Genomic DNA, 23,400 nt, shown 5'->3' on the forward strand with positions numbered 1-23,400 from the left:
GCAGAGCGGATATTTCTAAAATGGAGAGCAACTATAAAAATTAAAATGGAGAAATTCATCAAAACTCAAATGAAAACTGGTCACGAGCTCCCTGAATCTACATTTAGCATTTCAAAATATTTGGCATTAAATACAGGAATCATTTAAAGAATTTAATAGGCCGGGCGCAGTAGCTCACACCTGTAATCCTAGCACTCTGGGAGGCCGAGGCGGGTGGGTGGCTTGAGCTTGCAGATTCATGACAAGCCTGAGCAAAAAGCGAGACCCCTTCTCTACTAAAAATAGAAAAACTGAGGCAAGAGGATTGCTTGAGCCCAACAGTTGGAGGTTGCGGTGAGCTATGACGCTATGGCACTCTATCCAGGGCAACAGCTTGAGACTCTGTCTCAAAAACAAAAAAATAATTTAATAAATAGTTTGATTAATGATGTCATCTCTGCCCTGAGCAGACTTCTTTGTAAAATGGACACAAAAGGTATCTTTTAGTAACATACTTAGAAGGGATTCCATCTGTTTGTTAGGGGAAATAAAACAGTTCTCAGATCTATACTGAGAACAACAAATATTTCACACATTCACCTCAGCAGGGTCGATTTCTAGCGCTGTGAAGAGCCAGATAACTCAAGACTCAGCCGTGTTTCAGTGGCTAGAGAAAAGGTGATTAATGATGCAAAAGAACTGGCATGAGGAACTTGTACAGTGGCTTGCTTACACAAAAGCTCAGCTACTAGCAAAAACAAAAAAAAAATGCTTCAACCTTTGATAAATAGGGGCCTCAACAAACAGGGTCAAGCAGGGCCTTGTTTTTTTGGTTTTTGTTTTGAGATAGGATCTCACTTGATTGCCCAGGGTGGAGTGCAGTGATGCCATCATAGCTCACTCACTTGATCCTTCTGCCTCAGCCTCCCAAGAGCTGGAACTACACGCGTGCACCATCATGCCCAGCTCATTTTTGTATTTTGTACAGACAGGGTCTCACTATGTCGCAGAACTGGATCTCCAACTTCTGGCTTCATGTGATCCTCTTATTTCAGCCTTTCAATATGTTGGGATTATAGGCATGACCCACAGTGCCCAGCCTTCAGTTATTGAACAACCCATGTTAAACTTACCTAGTACATCAGTCACAAAAACAAAGTAGATCTAAAAAAACAACTTATTAAAAAATATATTTATAAACCAACTTATTATCAAGTTCTTGACTTTTAGATCATCCAAAAGACTGTACAACTATTAAGATTTAAAAAAGGGATCTCTGAGTAAAATAAGGAAAAGTAACATCAGAGCTTGATTCCCCAGAAGCTCATTATCCACCCTGAGAATCTCCAAGGCACCTTATTTTTCATGCCAGTTGTCTGCCCTTCTTCAATCTGGTCCTTTCCACTCTTGCCATGGTGAGAGAGAGAATAGGATGAGAGCGTAATTTATGGATTAAGTTAATAGGTCGTATGAAGGAGGAAAGTCGAAATGTGACAGAGAACAAGGGTGAAGTTAAAACTGTCTTTATACATATATATGACCCTTACGCTGTTAAGCAATAGATACAAAAGTACAAAACTAAGTGATGCCGAAGTGATAATAAACGTGGGCCATGTTCAAAAACTACATGGAGAAAAAAAGAAAGGAAATATAGGAACAAGGTCTACTACACTGATATGTACATGTGGCTCATGTCCAGTTTATGAAAATTAGGGTAACTTAAGGAGATGGTCAACTATGGAAGTTCTATTATACAAGGTGGCCAATTTTAAATTGCACACGAATTTTATGGCCACTCTGTATAATAAAACATTAATGGTTGTCCTGAGTAGCCAGATAGAACACAATCTTCACATTGCTTGTGCTATATTTTTCAGATTTTCTATAATGAATGTGTCTTTTTGGTATAGCAAAATAATCCCCCCAAAAGCACTTTTCATTATATATATATTATATAATATTATAGAAAGTGCTCTGTGAAACTGTTCCAAGCTAAACTGTGAAAGTACCAAGTACTACAAAAAGAATTAACTTATTTTCTTGTTATTATTAGAAATCTTTGTTTACTAATTCAACAAACATTCATTAATCATTAATCGTTTACCATGCATTAGATCCACATTATGCAGAGATCCCAAAAATGATAATGAAGATTTTAACTGGGGTGGTGGGAGGATTGCCCGAAGCCAGTTGTTTCAGACCAACCTGGTCAACATAGCAAGATCCTGGTGTTTACAAAAAAATCCCTTTTTAAATTTAGTTGGGTGTGGTGGCAGGCACCTATAGTCCTAACTACCCCAGAGGCTAAAGCAAGAGGATTACGTGAGCCCCAGGAGGTCAAGGTCCAGCCAACTATGATGGTGCCAGTCTGAGTGACAGAGTGAGACCCAGTGTCTAAAAAAAAAAACAAGTGAATTTTCATTCTGTAAAGTTTGACAGCATAGGCTGCAGGTTGCAAACCTTCCTGCCCCAACCTCACAATGCCCTTCAAAGGCCTAGAAAACTTTTTTTAAAGTCATTACCTCTACCTATAAGGCAACAGATAGTTTTTAAGATATCTGCTGCCCTTCCCTTATCAGACCTTTCCCTATCTGCCCATCTCTTGAAGAGCAGGGGGCAGGGGAGGACCTTTCTTCCTCAGTGAGGTCATGCATGGTTCTGTGACTTGCTTTCAGCCAATGAAATGGAGCAGATGTGCCTTATGCCACCTTTGAGGTTCTGCCTTGGCTCTTACTCTTTCATCCTTAGGCCGTGGAAGAAAACCCACAGAGGGCATTAACATGTGAAATAATTTTTTTGGGGGGGTTGTTGTAAACTACTGAGATTTGGAGATTGTTACTGCAGCAAAATTGAGCAAAAGCTATTCCTATACCCGTGACTAAACCTTAGTATATAAAAGAACATCACAAGCCAGGTGAAGCAGCTCATATATATAATGAGTACTCTGGGAGGCTGCCAAAATAGAAAAAATTAGCCAGGTGTGGTGGTGCACGCCTGTAGTCCCAGCTAGTAAGGAGGCTGAGGCAGGAGGATAGCTTGAACTCAGGAGTGTGAGGTTGCTGTCAACTATAATGATGCCACTGAACTCTAGCCTGGGCAACAGAGTGAGGCTCTGTCTCAAAAAATAAATTAATAAATATAAGATGAAAGAATACCACAACCTATGGACAGGAGGTAGAAAAAAAGTAATCTCCTCCTAGTTGGCCTCTTCTGGTTTACATGTAACCACATAATGACAATACTGTGACTCTCTGAACCACAGAGTCATGAAGGAACTGATTGCTTTGCTATGTTTTCTCTCTAAAAGTCTGAACTTAAGACATTTAGAGCATTCCTTGAAGAAACCCTGAAAATATGGCATCAATGAAAATATTCCACAGGACACAGAGAACAAACGTCCAGAGGAATGTTGCCTTTTGAAATAAACTAATTCGAAGTGATTGTTTTAAATTAGCAGATACTTAGGGAGCAGAAACCTGATACACATTAGAGCACCAGTGCAGTGAGGAGTTACAAAGGAAGAGTATAAGGCAGAAACTAGAGTGTTTATAATTTAATAGAAAACACAATATATGTATATACATATAACTCAAGGAAAACTTATGTCTATATGTATGAATAACACACCTGAAACATAAATATTGACATACTAAGGCTATACAAATGTTTTGGCTTGCAACTGATGAAGTACTCTTTTTAAGATAACATCTCATAATCTCCCTAATTACAGGATACAACAATCTATGGTATGCAATTCAGCATGTAAGGAAAAAGTACTCTGGGGCAGGAAATGTTTAAAATCATCATGCTATATTCCTGTTTATTCCTTTAGGTTAAAAAATTAGGAACCACATCCCAACATGTTTATGAAATAGAATACTGGGCGGCGCCTGTGGCTCAAGGAGTAGGGCGCCGGTCCCATATGCCGGAGGTGGTGGGTTCAAACCCAGCCCCGGCCAAAAAAAAATCACAAAAAAAAAAAAAAAAAAAAAAAAGAAATAGAATACTCCAACAGAAATAGCAAATTACAATCTTTCCTTCCTCATAATCCTTAGAATAAATTATCTTCTAAGAAAATTATTTTCAAACAGAATAAATTATCTTCCAAGAAAATTATCTTCAAACTTTTGACAACCAAGAAAACCTTCCATAAACAAAACCTCACACAAAAGCTCAAGATATAAAAGCTTTGGTACCAGTTAGATGCCAAAAAACTTAAAAAGGATACAAAAGCTAAGCTACTAGGATTAAAGTGCTGGTAGGGGGTGAGGGATAAGGGTTATGGGTAGGGACAGGGGTAGTTCCACAGATAGTTACCTGGCACTACCACTAGATCACAAGCCAGGCACAGGGCTGAGTGCTGGGGATTCAGAAGTAAACAAAACAGAATCCGTGCCGCCAGGGAACTTACATTCTAGAATGCGAAGATAGCTAGTAAGTTAAGAAACCAGTTTGCAAACAGAGAGCCGTCTAAAGAAAATAAGGCAGGGTGATAAGGCAGATGATACTAGGGGTAGTATTCTTCATGAGCCTGAGTGGTCGAGGAAAACCTCTGAGAAGGCATCAGGGTTGTTTCTGGGACGTTCCAGGAGGTTTGGCCAGTGCAAAGACCAAAAGGAAGAAAAGAATCTGCTCAAGGGATAGAAAGAGGCCAGCTTTGCTAGTGTAAAGTAGACAAGGGGAGTGCAGAAGGAAGAAATTGGAGAAGCACACAGGAGACAAATAGATCTTTCATAGTGAGGCTTGGATTTTATTTTAAGTGTAATGGGAAGTCTTTGAAAGGTTTTAAGCAAGGGAATAACATGATCTGATTTACATTGTAGAAGCTACTGTGTGGAACAGATTACAGGCAGGCAAAGTGAAATCAAGAAAACCAGCCAAGAGACCATAGCAGACACCCACATGCGCGATGGTGGTAGCTTGGACTAAAATGTTAACGGTGGAAGTAATTGGGAATGGTCAGATTCAGGATATATTTTGGACGGAAAGCCTGTATGATTTTTCAGTGGAGCAGAAGGTGGTGGGAGAGAGAGAAATCAAGGACAGCTATGATGCTCGTGCCCTGTCCAAGGAGGTGGAACACAGTACCATGTATTAGAGTGGGAAAAGTCCAGGGTGGCAGATTAGGGTGGGATGGCATCAAGGTTTCTGCTCTGGCCATGTTACCTTTGAATAGTTCATAAGTAGGTGCCCAAGAAGATTTGCCTACTAGACAACTGGCCATCTAAGTCATTTAGTTCTTGGGAGAAGCAGCTGAAGCTGGAAATACCAACACACTTGCTCAGTTCTCCCCCCAACCCACTTCCATGTAAACCTTTTAAGGCTTTTCAAAATTACCAGTCCTCCTCAGAGATATTTAATGCCTTTTCTCAAACTTGTCACCTAAATATGCCCAACGTTTGTACAGAATGACCAAAATAATATATTAAGAAAACAAATGAAAATGCATTTGCTTGCACCAAAAAAATAATAGATGGTTTAAAGATTCTAGTGAAAACTAAAACCATGGAAGTGTGCTAGAAGAAAACACAGGTCAATATTTATAAAATCTTGAAGTGAGAGAGGACCTTCTCATTTGACATCAGGGACAGAAATCCCTAAAAATGAAAAATAATGGTTGGTGGAAAGAGGAATTTAAACACTCCTAACATCACAAGTATATTTTAAAAGCAAACGAAAGCTCGGCACTTATAGCTCAGCAGCTAGGGCGCCGGCCACATACACTGGGGCTGGCAGGTTTGAACCTGGCCTGGGCCTGCCAAACAACAATGACAACAACAACAACAACAAAAAGAAAAATAGCCAGGCGCTGTGGTGGGCACTTGTAGTCCCAGCTACTTGGGAGGCTGAGGCAAGAGAATCACTTAAGCCCAAGAATTTGAGGTTGCTGTGAGCTGTGACGCCACAGCACTCTGAGGGCGACATAGTGAGACTGTCTCAAAAAAAAAAACAAAAAAAGCAAATGAAAATCTGAGAATAGGCTAGGCACTTGTGGCTCAAGCAGCTAAGGCGCCAGCCACATACACCTGAGCTGGGTTCGAATCCAGCCCTGACCCACCAAACAACAATGACGGCTGCAACCAAAAAATAGCCGGGCATTGTGGCAGTTGCCTGTAGTCCCAGCATTTTCAAAGGTATATGCCTGTTTTCTTTCTTTTCAGGTTCCAAAACCAGTTGTATTTTTTTTTTCTTTTTTTTTTTTTTTGTAGAGACAGAGTCTCACTTTATGGCCCTTGGTAGAGTGCCATGGCATCACACAGCTCACAGCAACCTCCAACTCCTGGGCTTAAGCGATTCTCTTGCCTCAGCCTCCCGAGTAGCTGGGACTACAGGCACCCGCTACAACTCCCAGTTCAGCCGGGGCCGGGTTTGAAGCCGCCACCCTCGGTATATGGGGCCGGCGCCTTACCGACTAAGCCACAGGCGCCGCACTAAATTTTTTTTTTCAAAACCAGTTTTTTTTACTGCTCTATTATCTTTAGGGAACTTAAAGGGATTCTCTCTCCAAACACAATGGGCACCAGATGGTCTTTCCCATTATTACTTTTAGCTATCTTCCACACATTAGCCCAGTGGTTCTCCAAGCCTGGTCCCCAACCCAGCAGTGCTACCAATAATATGGAACTGTCTAAAATGCAAACTCTTATAACCTGTCCCAGACCTAGTAAATATATAATGTTTGAAAATCAATTTCTCAAAATTCTAATAGCAACACATTAAAACACTCAAAGAGACTGAGTTGTTAAATTTCTAACAGCTGAAAACTTTTAAAAGAAAAAAGAATTTACAGTGAAAGAAAACCATACCTTGCCTTAAAGGTGCCAAGTCCTGGCAACATCACTTCAAGCCTTCTACAGTTTTAAGGTAAACACCTGGCTTCCCCTCCAGGAATACACTATATGCAAACTCATTTAATTACAGACATCAAAAGCAGAGCTACACAACATTTAATCAGGTTCCAGAGTAATAACAATATTTAAGCCATATCTAGACCAAAATTCAGGTGTGCAAAAAACTTCAGAAACATATTTCTCCTAAAAGAACAAATGATCCTATTTAGGACAAGGTCTACTGAGGTTTGATGTGGTACAGGCAGACTCTGAGTTACAAACATCTGACTTACATAGATTGTGCACTTATGAATGGAGGCTATTACAGCAAGACCCCAAGTTACAAACATCCGACTGATGTTCAACTTCCACTTACAAATGGAGGCTATTACACATAATAAATAGGTAAATGTACCTGTTTCAACTGACATACAAATTCAACTTAAGAACAAATCTACAGAACCTACTTCATTCATTACCTGGGCACTGCCTATAATTAATACAGTTGTTTACCTACAATGGAGGTATAACCATCATAAAACTAAAACAAAGTTTATTTACAATCCAGCACCAACAAGCAATTTCCTGCCACATTCATTTTGTTCACTGGATAGCGAGTCAGGTCCTAAGGTAGTGCCAGAGACAAAAGGAAGACTGAGATATCCTTGCCTGCTGGTCTCTAGAAGCCTGCAGACCACTCAGAGATTATCAGAGAACAAAGAGGGATTCCTTTCCCCCAACCTCACACAGGGTACACACTTACATGTAGTTCCTCTGAAACATGACAGATAAGAAAACTGAGAATTTGAGTAAATCACTTGTTCAAGGCCATCCAACTCCTTGTAAGTCCATGCCAGGGTGCCCTCCAAATCAAAATCAATCTTTTTTTTATTATACATGTTTAAGATATACAACATGATGTTTTGATATACCTATAGTGAAATGAGTACGACAGTCAAGCAAACTAATACATCCTCACATAGTTACAGTTGTATATGTGTATAAGAATGTCTGAAATTTACTCTTAGCAAATTCCCCATGTATGATACAATATTATTAACTGCAGTCATCATGCTGTAATAGATACTAGATTTATTCATGCTCCATTAACTGCAACTTTGTACCCTGTGACCTAATCTCGTATCCCCTGCCCTAGTAACCACCATACTATTCTGTTTCTATGCATTTGCCTTTTTTTAGATTCCACATATTAATGAGATCATGCAATATTTTTCTTTCTGAGTCCAGCTTATTTCACTTAGCATAATGATCTCCAGGTTCAAATGGGAGGATACATTTTTTAGAGCTGAATACTACTTCATTATTTATAACGTCAATTTCTTTCTCTGGTGTATGTGCCTGGCGCCTTAGTTGCCTGAGCTACAGGCACAGAGCCTATAATGTCAATTTCTTTATCCATTCATCTTTCAACACTTATTAAATTGTTTCCATATCTTATCTATTGTGACTAATGCTACAATGAACATGGGAGTGTAGATATCTTTAGGAGGGGCTGACTTCATTTCCTTTGGTATATACACCAGCAGAGGGATTGCTAGGTCATATGGTAGTTCTATTTTTAATTTTTCAAGGAAACTCCCTACTAGTTTCCTTACTGTCTACACCAATTTAAATTCCTAACAGTGTACCAGGGTTCCCTTTTCTCCATAACCTGGCCAATACTTGTTATCTCTTGCCTAGTTGATAAAAGCCACTCTAAGAAGAGGGAGGTTATATTTTACTGTGGTTTGATGTGCATTTCCCTGGGTAGCACTAGTTTTTTTTGTTTGTTTTTTTGTTAGATTTTATATTATTCTTACTTTTCTTAATTTATTTATTTTTATTGTTAAATCATAGCTCGGTAGCACTAGTTTTCACATTAAAAAAGACAAGAATATACTTTGTTAAATTTTACATGAGATCATGCTAATCTTATGATCAAATCAAGAATAAAACTGATTTCATTATAACAAAAAAAAGACATGAATTAGGCAAAATCAAGTAGCATCAAGTCAAGTCTTTTAAGTTTTTTAATGATCCCATTTTTGCTGTTTTTTTTGGTTTTTGGCCGGGGCTAGGTTTGAACCCGCCACCTCTGGCATATGGGACCGGAGCCCTACTCCTTGAGCCACAGGCACCGCCCCAATGATCCCATTTTTGAATAGGAAAAATGAAAGAGCAACAAAAAAGGCAAGATAAACATAGAAAAAAATATTAATACTGATTATACTTGGTGTTAAGATTTAGATAATTTCAGTTCTATTTTGAAATTCTTTTAAAAGTTATTTTAAAAACAATCATCCAACTTAAAACAAAAGAAAGCAGCCAAGACTCTATTAATCAGTTGTTCTTAATAGGTGTGTTCCATTCTTTAAAAGGATGCTTGAAAATTGGTGCAGGTATTTTTGGTGGTCTAATTCACTGAGAGGCACTACTGTCATTTAACAGGCTGAGCACGACAGTCCCATACAAGGAACTGTCCTATGTGACTTTTGAATGTTTCTGTAGATATTCATGTAGGGGAAAACCCCATTTATAATTATGTGTGCCTAAAAATGCATTCCATTTCATATAGAAAAACAAGACCTTTTGCAGGTTTTATTACATATTCAATTCACTAGGAATATAATTACCATACAAATCAAGACTGTTTTGAATTCTACCAAAAGTTACTCACGATTTTAGAGATCATGCCATTAACTCCCTTCTTGATATTTGAAAACCAAGTCATGCAACCTCCACCAGCATGGATTTATAGCCACTGCATTCTCAGTGAGCATCTGAGACTGTGCACTGACACACTGAACTATCATCATTTCATTGTAAATCATTATTTTTATTTTAAAAATGCAGGGCATTTGTTGCTATCTTTGAAATTATCTGTACTGGGGTGGCACCTGTGGCTCAGCGGAGTAAGGCACCAGCCCCACATGCTGGAGGTGGTGGGTTCAAACCCAGCCCCGGCCAAAAACTGCAAAAAAAAAAAAAAAAGAAATTAATTGTACTGGTTGTTGTATTACTGATGCATTTATTTTATGAGACTAAAGGAACTACAAAGACGTTTTTTCCTTTTTGTAAAGTTTCAGCTTCAAAAACTGTTTAGATCAGATATTTTCAAAGAAGCAGGAAGGAGGGGCCACCTACTGCCCTTTGACACATTTCCCTGGAACTCTGGTGTTAAGCAAAGCACAGGGTCACTGGAGTCACTGGCGTGCAAGGCTTGGAGCTTGCACTGCTCAGCTGGGAAGGTATAGGGCTGCCACCTGCAATGCAGTATTTTCTTTCCCTCCAGGGTTCAGGAGACAGTAATGGATACAGTCACAGAGAAAGAAAATCCTTGAAGTAAAAGCCTTTAACCAAAAGTACAAATGGAGAGGAAAAGCACTGTAAGGTCCAATTTTATGTATTTATTTTTTACTTATTGAGACAGGGTTTCACTCTGCCACCCTGGCTAGAGGGCAGTGGCATCATCATAGCTCACTGAACTTGAGCTTCTGGTTTTGAGTGGTCCTCCTGCCTCAGTTTCCGAGTAGCTGGGACCACAGCTGCATGCCATGACACCTGGCTAATTTTATCTTTTGCAGAGACCGGGTCTCATCATTGCCCAAGTTGGTCTCAAACTCTTGGCCTCAAGTGATCCTCCCTCCTGCCTTAGCCTCCCAAAGTGCTAGGATTACAGGCATGAGCCATCCCAACCAGCCGGGCCCAATTTTCAACTAATGGAGCCTCTCCTTCATACAGGGATGGCCTTCCCACTTCACCCCAGCACATAACTAACAGAAAGGGATCTCTGGTAGTAGGGCTGATACTACGAAGAGAAAATGGGAGGTAGGAGTGCACATCCTTTAGCCCCAGTGCAGATCGCTCAGCCAATACTCCCCACTTCTAGCCCGTGGCTGGAGGCCCTAGGTTATTGGCCGTGGCAGAGACATCCTAACCTCAAGGACAAGCATGGGGGAGCCCACAACTCAGCAGTGTGACAGTCTTAGAGCGGCTGATAACCTTCAGTTGAAATATATGAATCCCTAAGATGCCAATTCATACCTGTTAGTTGTTTCTCCCTTCAATCTTTTTTTTCATTTCTAGTTGGTAATAAAACCCCCCAGTAAATTTAAATGGTACATGTGCTCCACTCAAGTACAGAGATTGGGAGAAAATGTGAAAATATATGTTGTTCCAAAGGACCCCTGAAGGGAGAGAGGTCTTATTGTAAAGACCTTTTAAGCTGAACCAAACTCTAGCAAGGGAAGTGCCAAAAAATGTCCCAGGAATGAGGTTCAGGCCCCTATGACTCCCCAGTTTCCTGTCTTTGCTCATTATCTTTCCCCCAACCACCTCTTTGCTGGAGCCCGTACCATAGGCACCAGAGCTCAACCCCCCTCCTAACCACAACCACCACTATCAGTACTACAACGCAATAGGAATACTGGCCTTCCAAGTGGGGATTTAACACATGTATTCCCAGGGAGCCATTAAGACACAATGGGCACATGGAAAGATACTATATAGATAGCATAGTGGGACAGTACAAATCCTGGAGCCAGACTCCATGGACCCCCTACACACACACCTCAGATCTGCCACTTACTAGCTGTGAAACAGCAGAGCTGCTGGGAGGATTAAATGAGTCATTACAAGCAAAAAAAACCCACCTAGAACACTACGTGCACATGGTATTCACTCAGTAAATGTTAGCTGTTATTGTTATAATTAAAATATATTGTGGATTTTAAAAGCTTTGGGAACTGATTACGGGAAAGTTAATCATCATGTCTAATATCCTACTGTAAAATGTGTTCAAAACTATAGACTTGACCAAGAGCAGGAATCCTTTTCCTAAACGGGAGATCTACAGTGTCCCAAAAAGAAAATCTTGGTTCTAAATCTAATAACCTCTGAGCAGTAAAGATGATAAAAGCTAAGAGACAAAAAAGAGTCATATGGCCTACAATTTATTTTCCTTCTGTTTTCCAAAATATGCACTATAGGTATTATGTATATTTTTTCATTATTAGCACATATCTTTTCACTAAAGCATTTGGTTCTTAAACTTTTTGGCCTCAGGACTCTTTCAACTTAAGAGAGTGTATGTGTGTGTTTATGCATTGAGACAGTGTCTCACTTTGTCACCTTATATGGATATAACCCAGATACATACATATATAAAAACCCAGATATATACAAGTACTTAAACCATTAGTTACCAAAGATATGACACCATCAAACCTCAGATAGCCTCTGGAAAACTACACTGTACACTTGTGAAGGATAAGAGCAAAAAAAAATAAAATAAAATAAAAAACAAGTAACTTTCAACTATTATGAAAATAATCTGAACTTGCAGACCCTTTGAAAGGGACACAAAGAGCCCCAGGTATTCCTTATTATCCTTTGAGAACCTTGTCACCACGGGAAGAAGGAGTATTTAAAACTTTCATAAGAAAATTCTACCCTTTTTAGGTTTATGAGAGAATAAAATAATTAGGATATATCTCATTGAACTATATATGAACTGAAAATGATCTTATCCTAAAATTTCCCAAAGGGGGGGAAAAAAGGTTTAAGAAAAGTATTTTGGCAAAATTATCCATAAGTTAACCTAGGAATAAATATCAGGTCTAATTAATTTTTTCCTCTTTTTAAATTGTGGTATAATACATAAAATTTAGCATTTCAACCATTTTGAAATATTCAATTCAGTGACACTTAACAGAGTCACAATGTTGGTGCCAGGTGTGGTGGCTCATGCCTGTCATATCTCAGCTCTCTGGGAGGCTGAGGCGGGTGGACTGCCTGCACTCACAGGTTGGAGACCAGCCTGAGCCCGTGCAAGACTCCACCTCTTAAAAAAAAAAAAAAAATAGGCAGGCATTGTGGCAGGCATCTGCAGTCCCCGCTGCTCAGGAGGCTGAGGCAAGAGAATCACTACAGCCCAAGAGTTTGAGATTGCTGTGAGCTATGACACCACAGCATTTTACTGAAGGTGACAAAGTGAGACCCTGTCTCAAAAAAAGAAAAAAAAAAGTCACAATGTTGTACAACAACCCACAGTATTTAGTTTCAGAACATTTTTATCTCCTTGAAAAGAAACTCTCTACTTTGCCCCAAGCGACTGTTAATCCTGCTTTCCATCTTTATAAATACCTATTCTGGATATTTCATATAAATGGAATAACACAGCACAAAGCCTTTTGTGTTTAGCTGCTTTCATTTAGCATGCTTTAAGTTGCATCCATGTGGTAACATGTATCATTCATTTCTTTTTATGGATGAATCACAATCCACTGTTGGAATATTCTATACTGTCCTCTGATATACAAAAGTTGATGGACATTTAACTTGTTTACACCTCTTGGCTATTGTGACTAATGCTGCTATGAACATTCATGTACCGATTTTTGTTTGAACACCTGTTTTCTTCTGGGTGTATACCTTGGAATGGAATTGCTGGGTCATATCACAATTCTATATTTAACTAATAGAGAAACTGAAAAATTATTTTCCATAGCAGCAGCAGCATGTTACATTCATACCAGTATGAGGATTCTGTTCTTTTCTCGTCCTCTTCAACACTCATTATTATTTTTTTTTTCAATAATAATCATCCTAATGGACGTAGAGAGGTTATCTCACAGTTTTGATCTCTATTTCCCTAATGACTAATGATGTTGAGCATCTTTTCATGTTCTGGTTGGCTATTTGTATATCATCTTTTTATTTTTATTTATTTATTTATTTTTGAGACAGAGCCTCAAGCTGTCGCCCTGGGTAGAGTGCTGTGGCATCACAGATCACAGCAACCTCCAACTTACGAGCTCAAGCAAGTCTCCTGCCTCCACCTCCCAAGTAGCTGGGACCACAAGCACCCTCCACAATGCCCGGCTATCTTTTTTTGGTTGCAGCTGTCATTGTTGTTTGGCGGGCCCGGGCTGGATTTGAACCTGTGTATGTGGCTGGCGCCTTAACCGCTTGAGCCACAGGCACCGAGCCAATTGTATATCATCTTTTGTAAAATGCCTATTCATGTCTTTTACCTACTTTTTAATGGGGGAGGGTTGTTGAGTTATTTGTTTAATGATTTTTTTTTTTTTTTTTGTAGAGACAGAGTCTCACTTTCTGGCCCTCAGTAGAGTGCCGTGGCCTCACACAGCTCACAGCAACCTCCAACTCCCGGGCTCAAGCGATTCTCTTGCCTCAGCCTCCCGAGTAGCTGGGACTACAGGCGCCCACCACAACGCCCGGCCATTTTTTGGCTGCCGTTTGGCCGGGGCCGGGCTCGAACCCGCCACCCTCGGTATATGGGGCCGGCGCCCCACCGACTGAGCCACAGGCGCCGCCCTGTTTAATGATTTTTTTATAAGCAGATAAGAGTACTTTAAATCTACCACGTATCTAGTCCTGTCACCTCTCCCACGCTTAAAACAAATAGCAAATCTTCCAGGTGAAGGAAAGAGCAAACTGAGAAGTTAAAAGAGGTCATATAATCACTGGCACAAAACTACATATAATGCCTTCATTTCTGTCTTAACTGGTCAATTCCAAACTTAGGTCACAGATGATAATAACATAATAATAGTAATTTCTTACAGCGTTTACTGCTTAGTAAGCCACTGTGCTAATTACTTTAACATCTTCACAGCAATCTCATTAGGCAAAGAACTATGATCAATCCCATTCTACAGATGAGAAAACTGAGGCACAGAGAAAGTTAAATATGGCTTGCTTATGATTTTACAGTTAGTAGCAGCTATGGTATGTTTGTCCCCACCAAATCTCATGTTGAAATTTGATCTCAATGTTGGAGGTGGAGCCCAATGGGAGGTGTTTGGAACATGTGGGCAGATCCCTCAAGAATAGATTAAGGCCTTCCCTCTCAGATCCTTGAAGAGCTGGTAGCTAAACAGCCTGACACCTTCTCACCCTCCTTCCTTTCCTCTCTGCACAACTGGCTCCTGTGTACATATGGGAGTAAGTGTGGGGTGAGGAGCAGGTGGATCACAAAACACCCTAAGTCCTTCTATGCATACTCATCATGAACTAGGACATTTTGACCTGTCCTTTATCTAAAAGCCATTTATCTGATAAACACAGCTGCATAAAACCCAGAACCTAGATAATACCAAGAAAGTTTCCAGGTTAGGAAAATGGGTAGCATATAAATAGTTGAGCTTTGGGGTGAAAATAGGATTTGGGAAAACCTGTATCTGCCATTTAAGCTAGACTGCTTCCCAACATTTCAAGAATTCCTGAAGATGGCTGGAGATATTAACAAATGGGATTTTGTGAGGCAGCGCAGTGGTTCTGGGGGGCCAAGATGGGCAGATCGCTTGAACTCAGAAGTTGAGAACAGCCTAAGCAAGAGCAATGCCCCATCTCCACTAAAAACAGAAAACTAGCCAGGTGTTGTGGCAGGCGCCTGTAGTCCCAGCTACTCAAGGGGTTGAGTCAAGAGGATGGCTTGAGCCCAGGAGTTTGAGGTAGCTGTAAGTGAGAAGCCATGGCACTCTACCCAGGGTGACGGAGTAAGACGCTGGCTCCCAAAAAAAAACAAAAAAAAAACAAAAACAAAAAAACCCCAGAAAGCTAGTTGCAACTCAGAAACAGCCAAATGGAAGAGACTTACAGGGCGAAGTATGTGGGAGGGGAGATGCACACCTTCCAAACCCTATCCTCCTCTCCAAAGTCCAGGTACCTACCATTCCACACAGTGCTCACCAAACAAGAAGAAACCTCATGGCTCCAGGGTGCTCATTTGCAATTTCATTGTATAGACAACTGTATTAAATTGCACATGAATTTCATGGCCACTGTATATAACAAAGCATTGAACATATTTATTGATAATACAGTAGGTAATCAAGAAATAAAAGGATGGATAATATCATCCGCCAAGATGGGATCTACAGGCAGAAGAAGAGGTGTCAGAATAAAGGTGGTAGGTGAGCTCTGTTTTAGACATGTTAAAGTTGAAGTTCTCCATAGAGACAGTAAGTACTATGGTTGTAGACTGACATTTCAGCCAATGGCGGCAAAATAGCATATTTTTACTGTACATTTTCTATGTTTAGATATGCAAAAACCATTGTATCCCACTGCCTACAGTATTCATTACAGTACCATGCTGTACAGGTTTGTAGCCTAAGAGCCTTAGACTATCCCATCCAGTCTAAGCATGTAGTAGGCTATACTATCTAGGTTTGTGTAAGTACAAGAGACTCTTGAGAGTCATTTTTCACTTATTAGACAAAGGAAACTAGATTTTTCCAGTAATAGTTGGAACTGCATGGGTCTACTTATACATGGAATTACTCCTGCCTCTGTCACCCCCATGAATGTAATACCAACCCCTTCTCTTCCTCAGCCTACTCTATAAGAAGACAAGGAGGATAGGGCAGCGCCTGTGGCTCAGTGAGTAGGGCACCGGCCCCATATACCGAGGGTGGCGGGTTCAAAACTGGCCCCAGACAAACTGCAACTAAAAAGTAGCCTGGCGTTGTGGCGGGCGCCTACAGTCCCAGCTACTCGGGAGGCTGAAGCAAGATTGCCTAAGCCCAGGAGTTGTAGGTCAAGATATAATCCAGATTAAGCCCAGGTTGCTGTAAACTGTGTGACGCCACAGCACTCTACCGAGGGCAATAAAGTAAGACTGTCTCTACAAAAAAAAAAAAAAATAGCCAGGTGTTGTGGTGGGCACCTGTAGTCCCAGCTATTTGGGAGGCTGAGGCAAGAGAATTACCTAAGCCTAGGAGTTGGAGGTTGTTGTGACCTGTGACACCACAGCACTCTATCCAGGGTGACAAAGTGAGACTCAGTTTCTGGGGGAAAAAAAAAGGAACCCTTTATGGTGATTTTCTCTTCCTTATGATTTTTATTTTTTTTCTTTTTTGGAGACAGAGTCTCAGTAGCCTTGCGGTTAAAGGATTCCCTTGCCTCAGCCTCCTGAGTAGCTGGGACTACAGGTGCCTGCCACAACGGCCGGCTATATTTTTAGAGATGGGGTCTTGCTCTTACTCAGCCTGGTCTCGAACTCCTGAGCTCAGGCAATCCACCCGCCTCAGCCTCCCAGAGTGTGAGCCACTGTGCCCAGCCCTTATGATTTTCTCAATAACATTTTCTTTTCTCCAGTTTACTTTGTTGTAAGAATATAGTATATGATACATATAACATGTAAACTATGTGTTGATCAACTCTTTATGTTACTGGTAAGGCTTCGGGTCAATAGTAGGCTGTTAGTAGTTAAGTTTTTGAGGACTCAAAACATTCATACATAGATTTTTGGCTGCACAGGGGGGTTGGCACCTCTAATCCCCCACCTTGTTCAAGGGTCAACTGGACATCCTATGATATTCCCACAATGACATAATCACCTAACAACACATTTCTCAGAACACTGTCATTAGGCAATACATGAATGTGTAGCTAGATAAAATGGAATTAGAATTCAGAAAAAGGGCAGGAGTCTGGGTATGTACAGATAATAGAGTGGAAATGACTGTTCTCAAAGACAGTGGAAGGTCAAAAGAAGGGAGAAAAAACAGCCCTAAGACAGCAATATTTTTAAGGATTAGGAGCCTGAAAGGAGACTGCCCTAGCTATAACAGAACAACATGGCAAGGAAATGGCTGAAATGACCCACTCTGAGGTCCCAGCAGCATATTGAAGGAAATGAAACCATGAGGAAACTAACAATCAGAGATAAAAGGGAGAAGGTCAAGAAAGTTTCTGGGTGGGACTGATGACCAGGAATTGCTGTTATCAGGGGTAAAGTAAGCTACTTTATAGATCTATTTTGCAAAAAATAAAAACAACGCTGTTCAAGATTCCATAACCTTTACCATCTACTTTTATCAGTCTCTTAGAATAAAAAAAAATCTCAAAATTAGGCCCATGTCTTTCTAAAAAATGTTGAGTTGCAGATGGCTGGCCCAGTGTGGTGGCTCATGGCTGAAATCCTAACACTCTGGGAGGCCAAGGCGAGTGGAGTTTGAGATCAGCCTGAGCAACAGTGAGACACCATGTCTCAAAAATGGCGTGTTGTGGCAATCACCCGTAGTCCCAGCTACTCAGGAGGCTGAGGTAAGAGAATCACTTAAGCCCAAATGTTTGAGGTTGCTGTGAGCTATGATGACATGACACTCTACCCAGGGCAACAAAGTGACACTCTGCCCTCCCCCCAAAAAAACACAAAACAAAACAAAACAAAAACAAAATAAATGAAAACAGATGGCTGGAGAAAGAATATCACTTTCCAGTACCCCCTTTTCCATAACACACACTTTTTTCCAGCAGTTGCAGATGAACTGCAATTTAAGGAGCCACTAAGTATGAGCCAAAAATAAAATGCTAACACACCTTTGGGCATTGAAAAATCCTAGAAAATTTTCAATTACAGAAATAGTCAAACTGGTGAAAATGATGCCTGAAGTTCTAAATTAAAGCTGACCTAACCAGACTGCAGATGAGTCTCCCAAACTTTATTCTATCTAGATTTTCTAATAAATTGGTGAACATATGTATACATTATTTAAATAAACAAGAGACACACAAAATTCTACTCGGGAAGGCTGGGAGTGGTAACTCATGCCTGTAGTCCTAGCACTCTGGGAGTCTGAGGCAGGTGGACAGCCTGAGCTCAGGAGTTAAAGAGACCAGCCTGAGCAAGAGTGAGACCCCCATCTCTAAAAATAGCCAGAAGTTGTGGCAGGTGCCTGTAGTCCTAGCTACTTCAGGAGGCTGAGGCAAGAAGGACTGCTTGAGCCCAAGAGTTTGAGGATGTTGTGAGTCATGACACCACAGCACTCTACCAAGGGTGACACAGTAAGACTCTGTCTCAAAAAAAAAAAAAAAAAATTTCCAGTCTGGGCAGCATATTGTACATTCACATTTTGTTGTTTGCATTGTTCTATTAAAGAATACCATTTAAGAAAAAAAAAAAAAAAGAGGTCACCATATTCCCTTCCCGTAAGATGGCTATATGAAGACTGTGTTGGCCATCTGTGTCACCGACCAATCACTCCTCATAACAGATGCCACTCCTCCTTTATACCCTCTGCTAATTCCAGTTTAGGTACTGACCTCACCAATGAGAGCAATAGGTAGATGACCAAAGGCACAGGACAGTGACTAAGAAAGAGTATGTATTCATTCCCTGACCTTATGATTGGTTCAGGCATGTCATCAAGCCAGGCCAGTCAGAATCCTTAGACTTGACAGGATGCGAGTCAATGCATTTCTAGTTTGTGCTCCTCCTACTGGCAAACAAAAAAGGTCAGAGTGATACACTGTGATTGTCTCTAGTATCTTTTTTGCATGAAGTTAACATTTTGTATGTGTCCGAAAGGAAATACCACCACTGAAATTCTAGGACATTTAGAAAAAATTTAGAGATTTAGCTTCAAAATCTCTCCCTTCCTGTTTTGCCTCAGCTAGAGATCTGCACTGGTTTAAAAAATCAAGCCAGGCTCGGCACCTGTGGCTCAGTGGCTAGAGCACCAGCCACATACACAGGAGCTGGTGGGTTAGAATCCAGCCTGGGCCCACCACACAATGACAACTACAACCAAAAAATAGCCAGGCGTTGTGGTGAGCACCTGTAGTCCCAGCTACTTGGGAGGCTGAGGCAAGAGAATCACTTAAGCCCAAGAGTTTGAGGTTGCTGTGAGCAGTAACGCCATGGCACTGTACCCAGGATGACAGCTTAAGATTCTGTCTCAAAAAAAAAAAAAAAAAGCAAGCCAGGAGGCAACTGTCACATTTGCAAAACAGCCTGTTCAATCAAACTGTGATTATCTCAATTAGATTAAATTTGGGTACTTCTGTGCTTCTTGCTAACCTTAATTTTTAATGTTGTTATATATTTACCTGGACAACAATCAAGAAATATAAGAGATAAGGTGGTATTAAAAACAGAAACATAGTGCTGAGAACAAGAAGAATGTTTAGATCACAGTAACAGAAACCACCTCCAACTAGGGGTAATCTCAAGAGTTTGAGAACGAGAACGCAGCTTGAGGCCTCAGTGGCTTACAACTGTAATCTTAGCACTCTGGGAGGCTGAGCAGGTACGTTGCTTGAGCTCAGGAGTTCAAGACCACCCTGAGCAAGAGAGAGACTCCAACATTACTAAAAATAGAAAAAAACAGGGCGGTGCCTGTGGCTCAGTGAGTAGGGCGCCGGCCCCATGTGCCAAGGGTGGCGGGTTCAAACCCAGCCCTGGCCAAACTGCAACAAAAAAATAGCCGAGCGTTGTGGCAGGCGCCTGTAGTCCCAGCTGCTCAGGAGGCTGAGGCCAGAGAATCGCGTAAGCCCAAGAGTTAGAGGTTGCTGTGAGCCGTGTGACGCCACGGCACTCTACACGAGGGCGGTACAAAAAAAAAAAAAAAAAAATCAGTAGAGTAGGCACCTGCAGTCCTAGTTACCTGGAGGTTGAGCCCAAGAGACTGATGTTGCTGTGAGCTATGATGACACGGTGGCACACTACTCAGGATGATAGATTGAGACTGTTTAAAAAAAAAAAATCATTTCCACTTAGATCAGGAACCAGGCAAGGTTGCCCATTGTCTCCATTGCTCTTTAACATCGTAATGGAAGTTTTAGCCATTGCAATTAGGGAAGAAAAGGCGATCAAGGGTATCCACATAGGGTCAGAAGAGATCAAACTTTCACTTTTCGCAGATGATATGATCATATATCTGGAAAACACTAGGGATTCTACTACAAAACTTTTAGAAGTGATCAAGGAATACAGCAATGTCTCAGGCTACAAAATTAACACCGATAAATCTGTACCCTTTATATACACCAACAATAACCAAGCCAAAAAAACAGTCAAGGACTCTATTCCTTTCATAGTAGTGCCAAAGAAGATGAAATATTTGGTAGTATACCTAACAAAGGACGTGAAAGATCTCTACAAAGAGAATTATGAAACTTTAAGAAAAGAAATAGCTGAAGATGTTAACAAATGGAAAAACATACCATGCTCATGGCTGGGAAGAATCAACATTGTTAAAATGTCTATACTACCCAAAGCAATATATAATTTTAATGCAATTCCTATTAAAAGTTCCATTGTCATATTTTAAAGATCTTGAAAAAATAATACTTCGTTTTATATGAAATCAGAAAAAACCCAGAATAGCCAAAACATTACTCAGCAATAAAAACAAAGCAGGAGGAATCAAGCTACCAGACCTGAGACTGTACTATAAATCGATAGTGATCAAAACAGCATGGTACTGGCACAAAAACAGAGAAGTAGATGTCTGGAACAGAATAGAGAACCAAGAGATGAATCCAGCTACTTACCGTTATTTGATCTTTGACAAGCCAATTAAAAACATTCAGTGGGGAAAAGATTCCCTATTTAACAAATGGTGCTGGGTAAACTGGCTGGCAACCTGTAGAAGATTGAAACTGGACCCACACCTTTCACCATTAACTAAGATAGTCTCTCACTGGATTAAAGATTTAAATTTAAGACATGAAACTATAAAAATACTTGAAGAAAGTACAGGGAAAACTCTTGAAGGAATCGGCCTGGGTGAATATTTTATGAGGAGGACTCCCCAGGCAATTGAAACAGTATCAAAAATACACTACTGGGACCTGATCAAACTAAAAAGCTTCTGCACAGCCAAGTAAGTAAAGCAAGCAGACAGCCCAGAATGGGAGAAAATATTTGCAGGTTATACCTCCGATAAAGGTCTAATAACCAGAATCCACAGAGAACTCAAACGTATTAGCAAGAAAAGAACAAGTGATCACATCTCAGGGTGGGCAAATGACTTGAAGAGAAACTTCTCTAAAGAAGACAGACGCACGATCTACAAACACATGAAAAAAAGCTCATTATCCTTAATCATCAGAGAAATGCAAATCAAAACTACGTTGAGGTATCATCTAACCCCAGTAAGAGTAGCCCACATAAAAAAATCCCAAAACCAGAGATGTTGGTGTGGATGTGGAGAAAAGGGCACACTTCTACACTGCTGGTGGGAATGCACACTAATACATTCCTTCTGGAAGGATGTTTGGAGAATACTTAGAGACCTAAAAATAGACCAGCCATTCGATCCTGTAATTCCTTTACTAGGTTTATACCCCGAATACCAAAAATCACAATATAACAAAGACATCTGTACCACAATGTTTATTGCAGTCCAATTCATAATTGCTAAGTCATGGAAGAAGCCCAAGTGCCCATCGACCCATGAATGGACTAGCAAATTGTGGTACATGTATACCATGGAATATTATGCAGCCTTAAAGAAAGATGGAGACTTTACCTCTTTCATGTTTACATGGACGGAGCTGGAACATCTTAGCAAAGTATCTCAGGAATGGAAGAAAAAGTATCCAATGTACTCTAGCCCTACTATGAAGCTAAATTATAGCTTTCACATGAAGGCTATAACCCAACTATAGCACAAGACTATGAGGAAAGGGCCAAGGAGGGCAAGGGAGGAGGGTGGTTAGGGTGGAGGGAGGGTAATGAGTGGGGCATCTTAGAATGGGTACAGGCGAAACTTACTAAAGGCAGAATACAAATGTCTACATACAGTAACTAAGAAAATGCCATGAAGGCTACATTGAACAGTTTGATGAGAATATTTCAGATTGTATATACCACCAGCACATTGTACCCCTTGATTGCACTAATGTACACAGCTATAATTTTTTTTTGGCCAGGGCTGGGTTTGAACCCACCACCTCTGGCATATGGGGCTGGCGCCCTACCCCTTTAAGCCACAGGCGTTGCCCCACAGCTATGATTTAACAATAATAAAAAAAAAAAAAATAGAATGCAGCTATCCCTAGAAAGTCCTGGGAGAGAAAGGCTAAAACTGTCAGACACTTGGATAGTGTTCTCTCCCTCTCCTGCTCTTTCCAGATACTTGTTTTATTCTCTCCATCCATTATACACCTGTCTCAGGGCCAGACACAACAGAACATATCTACCTGTTACCTATTACGACTTTACCTTGTGGCTCTTCAGGACACAAAGGCCAAATCCTTCTCTTTGGGACCGAATTTCAAATTTCCAGAGAAGAGACACTAATTGGACCACTGTGGTCTTTGTGGGGAGGAAGATGTTGGAAAGATTGGATGTGTAGGGTAAACGTCAGTTAAGGGATCTGTAATGGGGTCAGGCAGATAGCTAAGGTTCCCATTACACAGTCCCAGCTTTATACCTTGATTGTCACAATCAAAATAAGAAAGTAGTACTAGTACCTTATTACATTCAAAAGTCTAGAGTAGACTATAATTGGTTATAATTACGCATTACTGATGAACTCAAGGGATCCTCCTGCCTTGGCCTTACAGAGGCAGGTGGATTGCTTGAGCTCAGGAGTTCCAGACCAGCCTAAGCAAGAGCAAAACCCCAGTCTCTACTAAAAATAGAAAAATTAGCCAGGCATTGTGGCAGGCACTTGTAGTCTCAGCTACTCAGGAGAGTGAGGCAAGAAGATCGCTTGAACCCAGAAGTTTGAGGTTGCTGTAAGCTAGCTAGGCTATGCCACTTCAATGTAGTCCAGAAAACAGGTGAGATTCTGTCTCAAAAATAAATAAATATATAAATACTACAAAT

General features: G+C 40.6%; 1 protein-coding gene across 7 annotated transcripts in view; it reads right to left on the bottom strand.

The window, feature by feature from the left end:
- Positions 1–23,400, bottom strand: part of ITSN1 (intersectin 1) — a 235,177-nt gene that overhangs the window by 201,988 nt on the left and 9,789 nt on the right. Inside the window, exon 2 of one of the 7 annotated variants that reach the window (XM_053565709.1) lies at positions 18,963–19,060. The exons of the other annotated variants lie outside the window; for them this stretch is intronic. The gene's annotated coding sequence lies outside the window, so the exon portion shown is untranslated. The remainder of the gene's footprint in view (positions 1–18,962; positions 19,061–23,400) is intronic. 7 annotated transcript variants of the gene reach the window in all.

This window comes from Nycticebus coucang, chromosome 16 (assembly GCF_027406575.1).
Source record: "Nycticebus coucang isolate mNycCou1 chromosome 16, mNycCou1.pri, whole genome shotgun sequence".
NCBI lineage: Eukaryota > Metazoa > Chordata > Mammalia > Primates > Lorisidae > Nycticebus > Nycticebus coucang.